Source organism: Aotus nancymaae, unplaced genomic scaffold (genome assembly GCF_030222135.1).
Source record: "Aotus nancymaae isolate 86718 unplaced genomic scaffold, 86718_ANA_hifiasm-v0.15.2.pri h1tg000064l_0, whole genome shotgun sequence".
NCBI classification, from domain to species: Eukaryota; Metazoa; Chordata; class Mammalia; order Primates; family Aotidae; genus Aotus; species Aotus nancymaae.
Genome location: NW_026988478.1, coordinates 3,260,149 through 3,274,753, shown reverse-complemented (window position 1 = coordinate 3,274,753; position 14,605 = coordinate 3,260,149). Strand labels below are relative to the sequence as shown.

Below are 14,605 nucleotides of genomic sequence, written 5' to 3'. Positions count from 1 at the left end.
TGGCATTCCAAACCTCAGCCTGATAGGCTTAAATATCAGATTTTCCAGCACACTGACAGTGATCTAACTCTCAAGGGTGAGCTCATACCGGCTCATGAGACCGAAGTATGAAACAGAATGCCAAGTTACTTGTTTCCAGCGTGGACTGTGACTGCCATGCACACTGGAATGTTCGTATTGGCAAAACCAGAATACGCCGTCCCTGTGGGCGTATCTATAGAAGAGGCCAACGTTTAGTCAGAGGGTTACTTGGCAAATACAAAGTCAGAGGAGGGGATTTGTTGGAAATTGTAAGACATGTCCTCCAGATAGACAAAAGCTACACTTGGCAAAGCTAGACTGGGGAGCTAGAATGTCCACGTCCCCTAGCCTAGGCTCTTTCTGTGTCGTCCCTGGCTCGGCGTCAGCAGCCTGTGCCTCAGTGACTCTTTCTGCTGTGTGTACAACTGCAGACAAACCTCCTTTCCAACGTTCACACTCTTTCTTTACTAGAATTAACACTTTCAGTCTGACCTTGCCCTAACCTAGGGCCATTCTGTCTCATTAAGCCTTGGATTCTTAAATCTTAATCTGGGCCCATGCATCTCTGAACTGTAGGTAAATATTATATGCTGCACACATGTTCATTTTACAGGGGCCAGGAGAGGTGGAGTGATGGGGTTGTGTGAATAGCTTTTTATTGCTTCCTTAGAGAAACTTATGAACTCCACCAAATTAAGACATGCTATTTTTTTGAGGAGGAGGAGGAGGAGTTTTGCTCTTGTTGCCTAGGCTGGAGTGCAATGGCGTGATCTCAGCTCCCGCAACCTCCGCCTGATGGGTTCAAGCAATTCTCCTGCCTCAGCCTCCTGAGTAGCTGGGATTACAGGAGGCCGCAATGATGCCCAGCTAATTTTGTATTATTTTTTTTTTTAGTAGAGATGGGGTTTCTTCCATGTTGGTCGGGCTGGTCTCGAGCTCCTGACCTCAGGTGATCCACCTATCTCGGCTTCCCAAAGTGCTGGGATTACAGGTGTGAGCCACCGCGCCTGGCTACAAGACGTACTATTTTAAGGTGACGTTGTATATGTTTGTGATTTACTCTGCATTGACTTAACTCTCTGGACAACTGTATTTCCCTAGCTTCCAAGTTCCAATTAGATATCATAGTGGCAGCCACTTAAGATGAGTCTTGCCTAGGCTGTGACCCTGATTGCCTAGGGTGACAGAGGAGCTTTTGCTGCTGCTCTGAGAAATGCAGTGAAGGAACATGTAATGAAGAGATTCTAGGACACACTCATCCAGCTTTCAGGCGCTCCCTCTACTGTCATGACCAGTTACTTGCCATGTTTCCAAAGCTGCACCTTTGGCTATATAAGCAGTGGAAATTTGCTAACCCCAAGATATTATTTTTCACCCCTTGGAAATCCCTGCTGTGTTTGGCCTATGCAGACTTTTGAAAAATTGCTCCAGGCTCCCAACTGACCCCACCCACAAATATGTGAGTTTTCTGGCAAAATACACCCACCATTACAGAGAGGGCCAGCATTCTCTGGCCATAGCAAGGAGAAAAGCAGAATGGAACTCTGCAGATGCCAAGCCACAAATGTCTAAAGTTTCTACAGCCCTACACCTGCAGAGGATTCTGAAAAATAGATCTGACTTCTATTAAGAGAAACCTCAGATTTCAACATGACTTCTAAATATTTCACTTCCACAGTAGTTTAAAATCGGACTTTCAGGGAGATGAGCCATTAAAAGGATTGGAGTGCATTATTTGCTATCAGAAGTCAGAGACTGGATTCTGTAGAAACTGCCTTTGTGAATAAAGCCTCCAGCAAAGACCATTAAACTCATCTTGTTTTATTCTCAGCCAGGCCCAGTGAGACATGGGCTGTCTCTGACCCTCCCCAGCCCCACTGCTTTCTTGCCCTGTACTGTGAAGCCGTGGGTCTGCATCACTGCTGCCTAGATGGAGCTAGCTCTGTGCTGGGAGTACTCATCTCCCTCCTCCCTCCCTCACCTTTCAGCTCTTACTAGGAATTGTCCCAGTTGGCCTTTCTTTACCTGGCAGTCTTCCCCTGTGGACTCAGACACTAGAACTCCTGATGAGTTCTTTCCTTTTAAAAATAAACCTGCCTCCAAATGCACCACAATCATTTTGAGTTATTTGCCATTTTAAAGAAACCTGTAGTGAACTTACATTGTTTTCTTATGGGCAGAAAATTCATTTTTTTTAAGACAGATGGTGAAGTTGATGAAGGGTCAGAAAACTCGAGTTTTACAGACAGTCTTGTCACTAGCTAGTATATAACCATAGGTGAGTCATGTGTCTTTCTTCCCTCATCTCTAAAACAGGGAATATATTAATAGAAGGAGGGACCGTGGTTATCATCCAATTTAGTTTTTCATTTCATAGATGAGTACATTAAAACATAATTTACAAAATTGAACTTTGCCTTACAACTTACATTTTTATATTGCAAATTGGGATTTCTGTATATCAGTGGCATATATAATTTTTTTTATTTTTTATTTGCCTTAGAATATTTCCCATTAATTATAATGAACTTATTTTTAAGTTCACTTAAAAGACCCCATAACACGTATTCATAGCTTCTAGAGAAGTTCACCTTCTTATAACTAAACATGTTCTCCTCAACCCACGTGGTACAGATGTCAGTAGAGATTATCTCTAGTCACTCTTAGATATATTTCTAATAATGCCATTAATTAACAGAACCTAAAAGTCTGCATATTTGCCTATTTCTAAAGGTTAACACTTCTAACTTGCAAGAGTTATTTGCCTTGCTCTTTAAAAAAAAGGTTTTTTTTCTGTCCGTTCGGGTGGGGGTAATTTAAAGCGTACCTTTTTTGCCACCTTCTGGTAAGAAAGAAAAGTTCCTCTGAGGAAAATGACCAGTAAATATCAATCGCTGCATGTTTTATTTTTTCTCATATTAATGCACAGTAAGAACATTACTTATACTGTAATTTCCTGTTGTGTGTTATGTGTTGTTTATCTTATTCCTTAAGTTCATCAGAGATGCAGCTGATGTGAGTCCGTATTCTAAAGTGTTTTGTTGTGTGTGACGCTTCTCTTTAGTCTCTAAGGAACTCCCTTGGCCCGAAGATGGGAATGGGTTTGAGCTAGATGGTGATTCCTGAAGGAAGGGTACTGGCAAAGCCATCAATGGCCCAGCCCCAAGTGTAGAAAATTTCTTAAACACGAGGTACACTGCACAACTGCTTCTTAGAGCAAACTCAATTGCCTGGAAAGATTAGAGATGCTTCTAAACTAAAGCTAAGCTAAAGAATAAAAACATCTTTTGATAGTATTAGGGGACATTGGTGTTCATCTCCTTTAGGAGGAAAAATTCTACAACTGTACCTGACATCCCACCAGGCAGCTGGGTATATGTAGGTTATACGAAAGACTCGTTAACAATAAATGCAGAAGCAAATAAATCAAGCTTAAGACATTCCCAAACAAATCCATTCATGTGGATAACTAAGGAGAGTTTTTCCCAGGAATGCAAATTTTTTTAACACTTAAAATATCTACTTTAAACAGATCTTCACAGGTTGACTCTTCTTTGGAAGTTATGTTTTTTGTTTCTGTTTTTCTTTTTGTTTTTGAGATGGGATCTTTCTCTGTTGCCCAGGTTGGAGGGTAGTGGTGTGATCTTGGCTCACTGCAATTTCTACATCCCAGGTTCAAGCTATTCTCCCACCTCAGCCTCTGAATAGCTGAGATTACAGGTGCTAGCCACCAAGCCTGGCTAATTATTATTATTATTATTTTTTGTATTGTTAGTAGAAACAGGGTTTTACCATGTTGCCCAAGCTGGTCTCTAATTCCTGACCTCAAGTGATCCACCCAACTCAGCCTCCCAAAGTGTTGGGATTACAGGCGTGAGCCACGGCATCCAGCCCTGAAAGGCATTTTTGTTAGTATATTTATTAGTTGTCAACATATGTGGAAGGGAGAAAGCAAGCAGGATTAGACAGAGGGCACAGGAGAAGGAGAACTGCGATGCAGGCCCACAGAGCCTCGCCAAGCTCAGGGGAGCCTTGAAACATATGTGACTCATCAGAGTTGCCCCAGGGTGACCCACAGTGGCCAGGCCTTCAAGCCCTGCCTCCTGCAGTCACTTGTTATGGGCCTTTCTGGAAGGGGCATATGTGTTCCTGGGTGAGCAGAAACAGATTGTAAAGAGACTAACAACCAGAGACTGCCAGAAGCAGGGACACCGAGTTCCTCCTTGAAGGTTGATTTGGGTGGAGCATCTCCATCTCTACCACAGAGACTTAAGGAGATAAAATTTGGGATCATCTTAATAGATGTAGACAAAGCATCTGATAAACTTTAACACAAAAATGATGTGAAAATCTCTTGGAAAACCAGTAATAGAAGGGATCATCCCTACCCTGATTTGCTTGTCAAAAACCTATTATAAGCTCATACTCACTTTAATGGTGAGACTCAAACAGTCCCATTAAAGTCAGTCCCATCATACTCACTTCAATGGTGAGACTCAAACAGTCCCATTAAAAACATATGTGCCCTTTTTCACTACGTCTGTTCAACACTCCTTTAGCACTAGCCAGTGCAGTAAGATAAAATAACTAGAAAAATTAGAACTAGAAAATTAGAAACAAAAAGAAATTTTTCTGGTTATAACTTATAACCAGAAAAATTATAGAAAACTAGAAATAAACCAGAAAAAAGTAGAAACATTTCTTATTCATAGATAATTTAATTATCCTATTGAAAAGGGAAGAAAATATACTAAGTTTTGGATCGCTACATTCAGGATAATTTCAATTTTTAAAAAAAGCAATCATGTAGTATTTCTAGAACTTAACAAATTGATCCTATAATTAATATGAAAGAGCTCATGGCTAAGAATAGCCCAGACATTTTTTAAGAATAACAAAGTGGTTGAGATTTGCTCTATCAAATATAAAGAGTTAGCATAAAGCTTGAGGGCTTATAGCAATGTAAGAGGGATAGACAAATAAATGGAATATGGAGCCCACAGCAGATTCAAGCATACAGTATATGGAAACTATAATTTAATAGCAGTAGAATTAAAAACCAATAAAGGACAGACTATTAAGTAAATTGTTATAGGATAATTGGTTATAAATATGAAAAAAAACTCAACCAAAAATAAATTCTAACTGACTTAAATGCCTAAAATATGAAAAAATATAATAAAATATAAGAGCTATCTTTGTGACTTTGGAATAGAAAAGATACAAAAAGTACAAGTCATAAAGCAAAATCACTATTATATAGTGAGGATGAGGTTGCACAACTGTGAATATATTAGAACTACAGAGTTATACTTTTAAAGGGTGAATTTTTTGATATGTGAATTGTATTTCAATAAGCTGTTAAAAAAATTAACATTTTACTGTTAAGATATAAAACCTCTGATCCCTGAAAGACATTGTCAACAAATTTAAAAGTCAAACCACATTTCTGGCATAAAATATTTGTTATACAGTACCAGAATATAGAAATACCTTCTATGAATCAATACAAATAACAAACCACCCAATGTAAAAATGAGCAAAAGATATGAACAGGCAGTTGTCAGAAAGTTAAACCCTAATGTGAAGCCAATAAGCATATGAAAATGTTCTCATTTCCTCACTGGTAAGGAAAATGTCCTCACTGGTAAGGACATTAAAATTGAAGTGAGATTCCATTTCATATCTATTAAATGGACAAAACTTAAAGAATTTGACACTACTAAGGGTTGGCAAGAACATGGAGAAATACGACATCATGCACTGCTGGTCACAGTGTTTATTTAAAGAGCCAATTTAGAGAACAATTTTGTAAAATCTGATCAAGTCAAAGATGCTGAAAACCAGAAATTTCACTTGTGGATGTAGCCCTTTTTTTGCAGAGACAGTTTCAAGAGTGCATTGTAGCATTATTTGTAATAGCAGACAGAGAGAAGGATACATACCAATGTCAGAATTGTTGGTACTCCTGGGAGAGAAAAGAAGAAAAGTTTGGGAATAGAACTTTAGCTCTAGCTGTAATGCTTTATTGCTTAAATAAGGTCTGAAGCAGCTGGGTGCAGTGGCTCACACCTGTAATCCCAGAACTTTGGGAGGCCGAGGCAGGTGGATCACCTGAGGTCAGGAGTTCAAGACCAGCCTGGCCGACATGATGAAACTCGGTCTCTACTAAAAATGCAAAAAATTAGCCGGGCATGTTGGCACACACCTGTAGTCCCAGCTACTCAGGAGGCTGAGACAGAATCACCTGAACCTGGGAGGCAGAGGTTGCAGTGAGCTGAAATCATACCATTGCACTCCAGCCTAGGCAGCAAGAGCAAGACTCTTTCTTAAAAAAAAAAAAAAAAGTCTGAAGTAAATATACCAACTATTAATGTCCATTAATTTTGGAGAATGGACTGTTTTTTACTTTTGGTTATCAGTTATATTGGTTTTTTTTGTTTGTTTTTGTTGTTGTTTTCCTCCTAGCCTTGTTTCCTGTAAGACCTTGGACCTATCACATAATTTCCTTGCTCCTTAGTTTTCTGTTATAGAATGAGGAATTGTGATGGGATGACCAGGAAGACTGTTTTCAGTCCTGAGCAGGAATCTGGGACAAAATAAAAGTAAATGTAGAAGGAGTGCTGGAACTAAGATACCTGGCCAGTCAGGACTTAGGACTGAGTGCCAAGAGTCCTCACCTAATACTGGGAGGGAATCTAGGGGAAAAAAAACTCTTTCAAAACAGGTACACATAAGGTCCTTCACAAAGGAGTTCCTTGGAGCTACAATAGCAGCCCATGAAAAACCCAGTTACCCATATGATGACTTGAAAACTATAGTTGTAGTAAAAGGAAAGGAACCAAATAGGCTGGGTGCAGTGGCTGACGCCTGTAATCCCAACACTTTGGAAGACCAACGTAGGCAGATCACTTGAGGTCAGGGGTTCGAGACCAGCCTAGCCTATATGGCAAAACTGTGTCTCCACTAAAAATACAAAAATTAGCCAGGCATGCTGGCATACATCTATAATCCCAGCTACTCGGGAGGCTGGGGTACAAGAATTGCTTTAACCCGGGAGGCAGAGGTTGCAGTGAGCCAAGATGGTGCCACTGCACTCCAGCCTGGGCAACAGAACAAGACTTCATTTCAAAAAAAAGAAAAATAGAAAGAAAGGGACCAAATAATGTAAGAATCTATAAAAATGAAACCAGAATTTGATAAATTTGAAAAAGTCTCTTATGTAAAAGCTAATGTTTAAGGCAAAACAAGTTCACTGGGAGAAAGTAAGGACAGAGGGTACTTTGAGGGGATTTGAACAGCCTCAGGTCTTGTTCATGTCCTCATGGCCTCAGAACGCACAGCTCTTTCTAGACGTCTGGATGCCAGTCAAAGCCCTGTGTTTGCCAGCCTTGATCAGGCCCCTTCTTGCCTCTAAAAAGGGATGAAGAATAAACAGGCAAAGAGATTTTCCCTGAGATAACTAGGTAAGCTCTTACTGAAATAAAAATTTGAGAATTAAATATGGAAGGACCTTAGGAATCCATGAGTCCAGCCCTGTTTTGCACCAAGGTCCCCAGAGAAGAGGCTTGACCAAAGTGACAGGCCTAGTCAATGGCAGGGCCGAGCTCTGAACCCAGGTATTTCCTTGAGTCTGGTGCCCTTTCTGTTCTGAATACTGCTTTTGTGTGTTTTCTTGTTTCATAAAAAGCAACACATCTCATTATAAAATATTTGGAAAGCATAGCAAAGTATCATGAGGCAAAAAAATTCCCATAATTCTGTCAAAGACACACCATTATTTCTATTTTGTTATATTCCTGTAACCCTTTCTCTATATCTAAGTCATGGAATTTTCTCATGTTATTAAAAAATCATAAATACCATTTGATGGCTGCACCCAGTGTATCACTGTGTGGATGTAGCATAATTAATCCATTTTCTTGTTTTTGGAAACTTACGCTATTTGTACTTCTTTACCGTTACATACAGCAGTGTAAGAAACCTTATGCATATAATTTTTTGTGTCATTTGGATTTTTTTTTAAGAAAAGAGTAACAGGATTAGAATTTTTAGGTCACAGGACATTCAACATTTTTGTAACTACATAGGACATTACAACTAAAATATCTAGAACTCTAAATACATTATTGCCAAATTGCCAGCTAGAAAGTCTGAACCTACCAGGGGGGTAGTTTTAAACCCTACCTGCCTCTGTCATTGTTTTGCTACTCACTGATAGGAGAAAATGAGAAAAGGCAGGGAGAAGTTACAGTTTCCTAATTAATCCCACACAGTGCATGCACAAACAGATGATGGCAAGTGTGCATCTCACTGGGTCAAAGCAGGGCACTTGGTGCTCCAGGAGATATGTGCAGGCAAGGAGAGCCTTTCATATCTATGGGAGGATGATCAGTTTCAGAAGAAACATACCACGTAAACGTGAACAGATTTTCTTAATCAGGGGATTTTTTTCAAGGATAAAATGCTGCAGAATGTATCTAAGAATTTCATTGATGTCTAGGCAAATTATTAACTTTCTTTACTGGGTTTTAATAATTACCCTTTCAGGGGAGGATCTTGAGAAAATATTTGTGGTGCAGCAGGATTATGTGGTTAAATTCCTAAACATGGTCTCATTGCTCTGACAATTATTTTCACCTATCAACTGCTAGTTTATATTATATAGGGTAGAGTTTAGTGGTAGTGATTCTCAAATATCTTTAGTCATAAATCCCTTTGGCCAAAAAAAAAAAAAAGAACCATCTCTCCAGAAGAATATATTTACCCACAAATTTTTACTTATACTTTTCAGAAGACTTAAAAATAAATCTAAGATTATCTGCTTGCTCTTGTTTTATTAACTGTACATTTTGGTGCTTTTGATGATATTCTAAATCAAAGTGAATTTATTTTCCCTGATCTGTGGTTTCTGAAATATATCCTCTCTTCTATACTGTTCATCTCTTTTTAAAACTCTATGCAATCTTTGAAATAGCTAAAATTGTCATTTTACAAAGCATATTTAAAATGTCTTTCCCTACTCAAAAAGGCTCCCCCTACCCTTTTTTTCCTACCTCTATGATACAGAAATCTTCCTACTATCCTCCTCTCTTAATCCTATATTCAGTCAATCATAGATGGTTGGAAATTCCATCCAACTTTTTGTCCATTCAACAAGCATTCACTAAGCATCTACTAAGTCCAGTCTAGTTCCTTAGCATTCAGAGATGAATACAATCTGGTTTCTGCAGCTATATAGACAAAGGAATTATGATATCATACATGCAAAAATAGAAGTGTTTGTAAAGTGTATCAAACACCTTAAGAAGAGACTAATTAAGGCTTCTAACTAAAGAGTCAGAAAAGGTTTATAAAAAAGATGAATTGCAACCAGCCCACTTGTAACAAAAAGGAAGAGCATTTTAATCAAGACAGCGTATATGCCAAAGCATAGAAACGTGAAAGCACCTTGCTTACTTGCAACATCACAAGCAGATCCGTGTGACTTAAAGCAGAGGATGTGAAGGGGAGTGGGAAGAGGTGGGTTTGGAAGTATAAGTGTGGAACAGAATGTGAAGGCCTTTAATATTATGGTAAAACCGATGGACTTCATTTTAGTGACAGAGAGGAGACAAGAAAGGTTTTAAGCAGGGTAATGGTGTGAACCCGTCTGTATTTCAATATGGATGAAAACTTAGAGGAGAAAGAAGCTGCAGAAAGCCATAAATTGAATTCAGCTAAATTGTGTCAGTGGTCATTGACTGGATTGCTGGACCTAAAGTCTGCCAGTCACTCAAGATATTAAACTAACGTTCTTTGTGTCCGATTTATCTAGGAGTAAGCAATCATATCTGGCATTTAGCAATGGATGTGTCATTAATTGAGAGTGTGGGACACAGGTGTCCCAAGGCTAGGGCTAGGGTGTTGGCAGGTGGAGTCACGCATGGAGGGCAGCCATATTGCAAAGAGCTGAGGAGTATGTGCCGATAGGTGGCATGTCAGTAAAGAACATGTTGGAAAACATCAAAGCTCATCATCAAAAATAACAATAACTTGAGCACCTAATGTGTGTTGGCTTCAACAGCCTATGAAGTGGATATTATCTCTGTTTTGCAGAAAAGGAAGCAGACTCAGATACACACAGTTATTTGTCCTTGTTTATATACCTATTGAGTGTGTATGCCGAGATTTAAACCCAATTCTGTGTGACTGCAAAGGAGCTAGACAGAGTATGAAACTCTATGTTTGAGACAGCAGAATAGGAACCACATAGGAGGTCTGACCAGAGAGAAGACTGTCAAAGCGAGGCAGACCCTAGGAAGTGCTGCAGCCTGGTGACAGGTGTCAGAGGCTTAGGAGTGGGCAACATGCTCAACCTCCAGGGCCCAACCTCACCTGGAGGACTGCCCCATGGTATGAGACCCAGAGAGAGTACACTGGGAGCCTGGCCTCTTGCCAGGTTCACAGGATGCCAGCCAGTATCAGGCCGAAGGTCGGTCCGTTGTGCTCAGCCAGGCCCCAGGCTGATGGAAGCCTCACCACCTTGACACATCCTTCTACCATCACTGCAGCCGTGGGAAAGAACGCGGCAAATTGTGCACTGTCTGGTAGTGACTATGGACTCCCTCACCTCACTGTTAATATACTTGCCCCAATCTCTTTGGACTTGTATTTGGATTATTGATTTAGCAGATTAAAAAGACTCATTTGTAAAGCAATTCTCTGCTCTTTAAAGATCTACTGAAGCTCTATTTTAAGAGTGCTTCTTGAAAAAATATTCTTATCTTTTATGAATCTCAGTTTCTTGTGTGGCAAAAACATGGCTCCGTATACAATCAAGAAGTAGAAAAAATCTAGAATAAGGTAGCTGGATATGCAAAACAGGAGGGGCTATTCAAACACCTATCGAGTTGTGCATGGGCTTATGGGTCTGCACGTATTGAGTGTCACCATGTCTTGAAGCATTCAGAATATGGCTTTTGTGGTACAGTCCTATTGGTAACAAAAGTGCTTTCATCCCCAAAAATCTATACCCCACCCTATCTTCAGTACCACCTGTACATTTTTCTGTCCTGAAAACTCCACAGACACTCACCTCCATGTTAATGTTCACCATATCAATGGTAACAATAGACTGACTCATAGGCCCCATGTACTGTCATCATGTAATTCCACGTTGTATGCCCACCCATTCCCTATCCTGCAAACAACCATGCACCTTTCTTCCAAGCACCATCATTAGACTAATGGCTAAACCAATGGTTTTCAAACTATAGATTCCATGGAGCCTTGTCAAAGACCCAGCCTTCCCCTTCTACCCTACCTATTCCCCGTCCCCCAACGTAGAGCTCAACCAAAACACCTCTATGCTTTGCAATTTTATGAATTAGGCTTCCTTATAACGGAATTTTTTTAAAAACTTGTTCTGCTACTAATAATGTTTAAAAGTCATGGAGTCCTGTGACCATGGCAGATTCCTACTGCCAAAAGAACATATGAACTCTCCATAATGATATCTTTTTTCAGATTTCAAATAGATTTCACTCCCATAATTTATCTTTTTCTTTTTTTGCTTAGAGACAGTGCTTCATTCTTGACCAAGCTACAGTGCAGGGGCATGATCACAGCTCACTGCAGCCTCAAACTCCTGTGCTCAAGCAATCCTCCCGGCTCAAACAGTCCTCCCCGTGAGGCTACAGCAATGCACCACCAACAACACCTGACTAATTTTTTTTTCTTGCGGAGACAAAGGTCTCACTGTGCTACCAAGGCTGGTTTAGAACACCTGGCCTCAAGCAACTCTCCCATCTCGGCCTCCCAAAGTGCTGAGATTACAGATGGGAGCCACAGTGGCTGGCCTCCCATTGTTTCTTGGTTACCATATTTCTGATATTAAGACTCACTTAACTCCCCTAAGTTTTAACAATAGTAAAATGGCCCTAGCTCAGTCCTGTTGAGCCTGTGAGATGGTGCACTACACACCTGCACAATCACGAGGCGGGAGCTTGCATCCTCCTCTGCTCTTGGACTGAAGCTCTTTCCTTAGTGATCTTCTGAAGTCCAGGCTTCTAAAGAAATGAGTTGCTTTGGCTGGGCACCGTGGCTCACACCTGTAATCCCAGCACTTTGGGAGGCCAAGGCAGGTGGATCACAAGGTCAAGAGATCAAGACCATCTTGGGCAACATGGTGAAACCCCATCTCTACTAAAAATACAAAAGAAATTAGCTGGGCGTGGTGGCACGTGCCTGGAGTCCCAGCTACTTGGGAGGCTGAAGCAGGAGAATTGCTTGAAACCGGAAAATGGGAATTGTAGTGAGCCAGGATTATGCTACTGCACTCCAGCCTGGCGATAGAGTGAGACTCAGTCTCAAGGAAAACAAAAAAATAAAGAAAGAAATGAGTTGCTTCAATTCCATGAGTCTCCAAGTGGCATCCCCTGGCTGGCCTGCGTTCCCTTGGCTCCTTGTATTGGTGTCAGAGCAGGAGCCAGTGGGGCTAGTCTGGAGTTTCCCAAACCTGTATGAGATTTGATAGCAATTGGGAGGCTTTTCCTACGAAGCAGTAAAAGTGAAGGGTTTTGAATGCCTTATACCACTCAAATCTATTTATACTGTAAGAAAGGCTTTTGCTTGCTCTCCACTCTCCAGGACTCTCTGCTTTTGGCTCTGTGTGCTGGGGCTCCAAGGCAGCAGCAGAGAACACAGGACAACTGTGCAGCATGGAACAGCATCCATTATAAAACACAGGGAAACGTCAGAAGCCCCTGAATGCCCCACAGTTCATTCCGGCTGCTCTGACCTAACTATGCCTTCACAGCAAGACAGAGAGGACCACAGCACCCACGCAGGGTGGGGACTGAGGGAAAGGGAATTTGTTGGAATTCAAACCCCGGAAATAAGAAAGCATGCAAGCTTCTGAGTACAGTCTGAGAAAAACGTGCAGGACCTTGTTAATGGAAGAAAAACACTCCTTTATGGGAGTAACCCCATAGGACCTGTATAGAATTTTGGCATCTCTAGCAACATCCCAACTTATATAACCCTGTTTTTTTTCTTTTCATTCCTTTTCCCTAGTTATTAATTCAATACCCAGTTATTCATTTTGATGACTGATGCATACTACATCAGGTCATTTTATTATTATGGTTAATGTCAGTTCAGGCCTGGACACCACAACACTTCCCCAGCCCTGCCCTGAGAGATTCTGATTTAGTTCATCAACAGTATGTCCTAAGAACCAAGGATTTTTATAGCTTCCCCAGAAGATTCTCATGTGCAGCCAAGGTTAAGAACCACTGCTTTAGCCAGTAAATGGGGCCAAAGAGGTCCCTTGGAATTATCTCAAGTATCCTCTCAAAATGAGAGACTCTTCCTCAGGAATTAGCGGGTAACCAGGGGTGAACTAGAACTAGGAGTAAACTAGGAATGGACCAGGAATGGGTAATCAAGAGTAAACTAGAATTAACCAGGAGTAATCAGGAGTAAATTAGAACTAAAAGTGAACCAGGAGTGGGTGACTAGGAGTGAACTAAAAGCGGGGGCTAAATGGTAGAACCCAGGTCCATGCTCTGGGCTCATTCTGAAGGTAGAATCGGGCATGCCAACAATTGGTGCTTCAGTGTTCAAAGGTTCACACAGAAATCAATGTCCAAGAGGATCAAGGAAGTGATTTTGAGATGGGTCTTTAAGAATGAGGAGAAATTTTCCAGGTGGTGAAAGGGAACTGCAAATAATCTGCAATGGAGAAAATAACCTTCCAGCCAGTATGGTGTGTTTGGAGAAGAGTGCAGTTCCCAGGCTGGAGGACAGCTGTTCTTAGCAGTGACACCCAGAAATTGGAAAGGCTTTTGTGCTTTTCTCCTCCAAGAGAGGAAAGCTATAGAGCTAGGAAAACTGACTCTTACTCCCTACCTTGCCTGAGGAGAAAAGACACCCCAGAAATAGGATGAATGGTGCAGCTCACAAGAACCAAAGGCAAGAGTCAGTGCTTTGAGGAAAGAGGAAACTGAGTCATGGGAAGTCAACACAGCCTTGAGATGTCACCCCAAGACACCAGCAGGACATAGTCCTCTGGGGTTTGCTGGTGACAGCAGTGGAACCCACTTGGAGATCTTGGTGCATCATGTCCAAATAAGTAATATTTTTAACTGGCTAATAGCTATTTGTTCATCTATATCCCAATGTTATATTGATAGATTACCAGAATTGCTGATTATCAGGAAGGGCCTCAGGGATGTCCATGGTTCTCTTCCCCTTTACTGGAATCAGTAGTTTATACCACTTGTAGAGCTCCAGCATATATCACTATGCTTGATATGCACCAACTCTTGACTTTCTTATTCTTCAAGGAACCACTGAAGACTTTTGGTTTTCATATAATGATTTTTACTGGCACTTTCTAGCCTATAAATAAGACCCTGGAGGACAGTATCCAGCAGTAACTGTGTAGTGCTCATGAGATATGTCTGGCGGAGTTAAAGAGCTGCCTAGGCTCACACAAAGCAGAAGCCCAGGGTACATAAGAGATGAGGATAACCACACCAGGAAGAGGACTTGTTAACACCCTTCTCCATGTCAGAAGAAACACAGTTCAAAACGCGTT

General features: G+C 40.9%; 1 protein-coding gene across 7 annotated transcripts in view; it reads left to right on the top strand.

Annotated features, from left to right (window-relative positions):
- ADAMTSL3 (ADAMTS like 3) overlaps positions 1-14,605 on the top strand; it is a 338,323-nt gene that overhangs the window by 290,386 nt on the left and 33,332 nt on the right. The gene's annotated exons all lie outside the window — the stretch shown is intronic.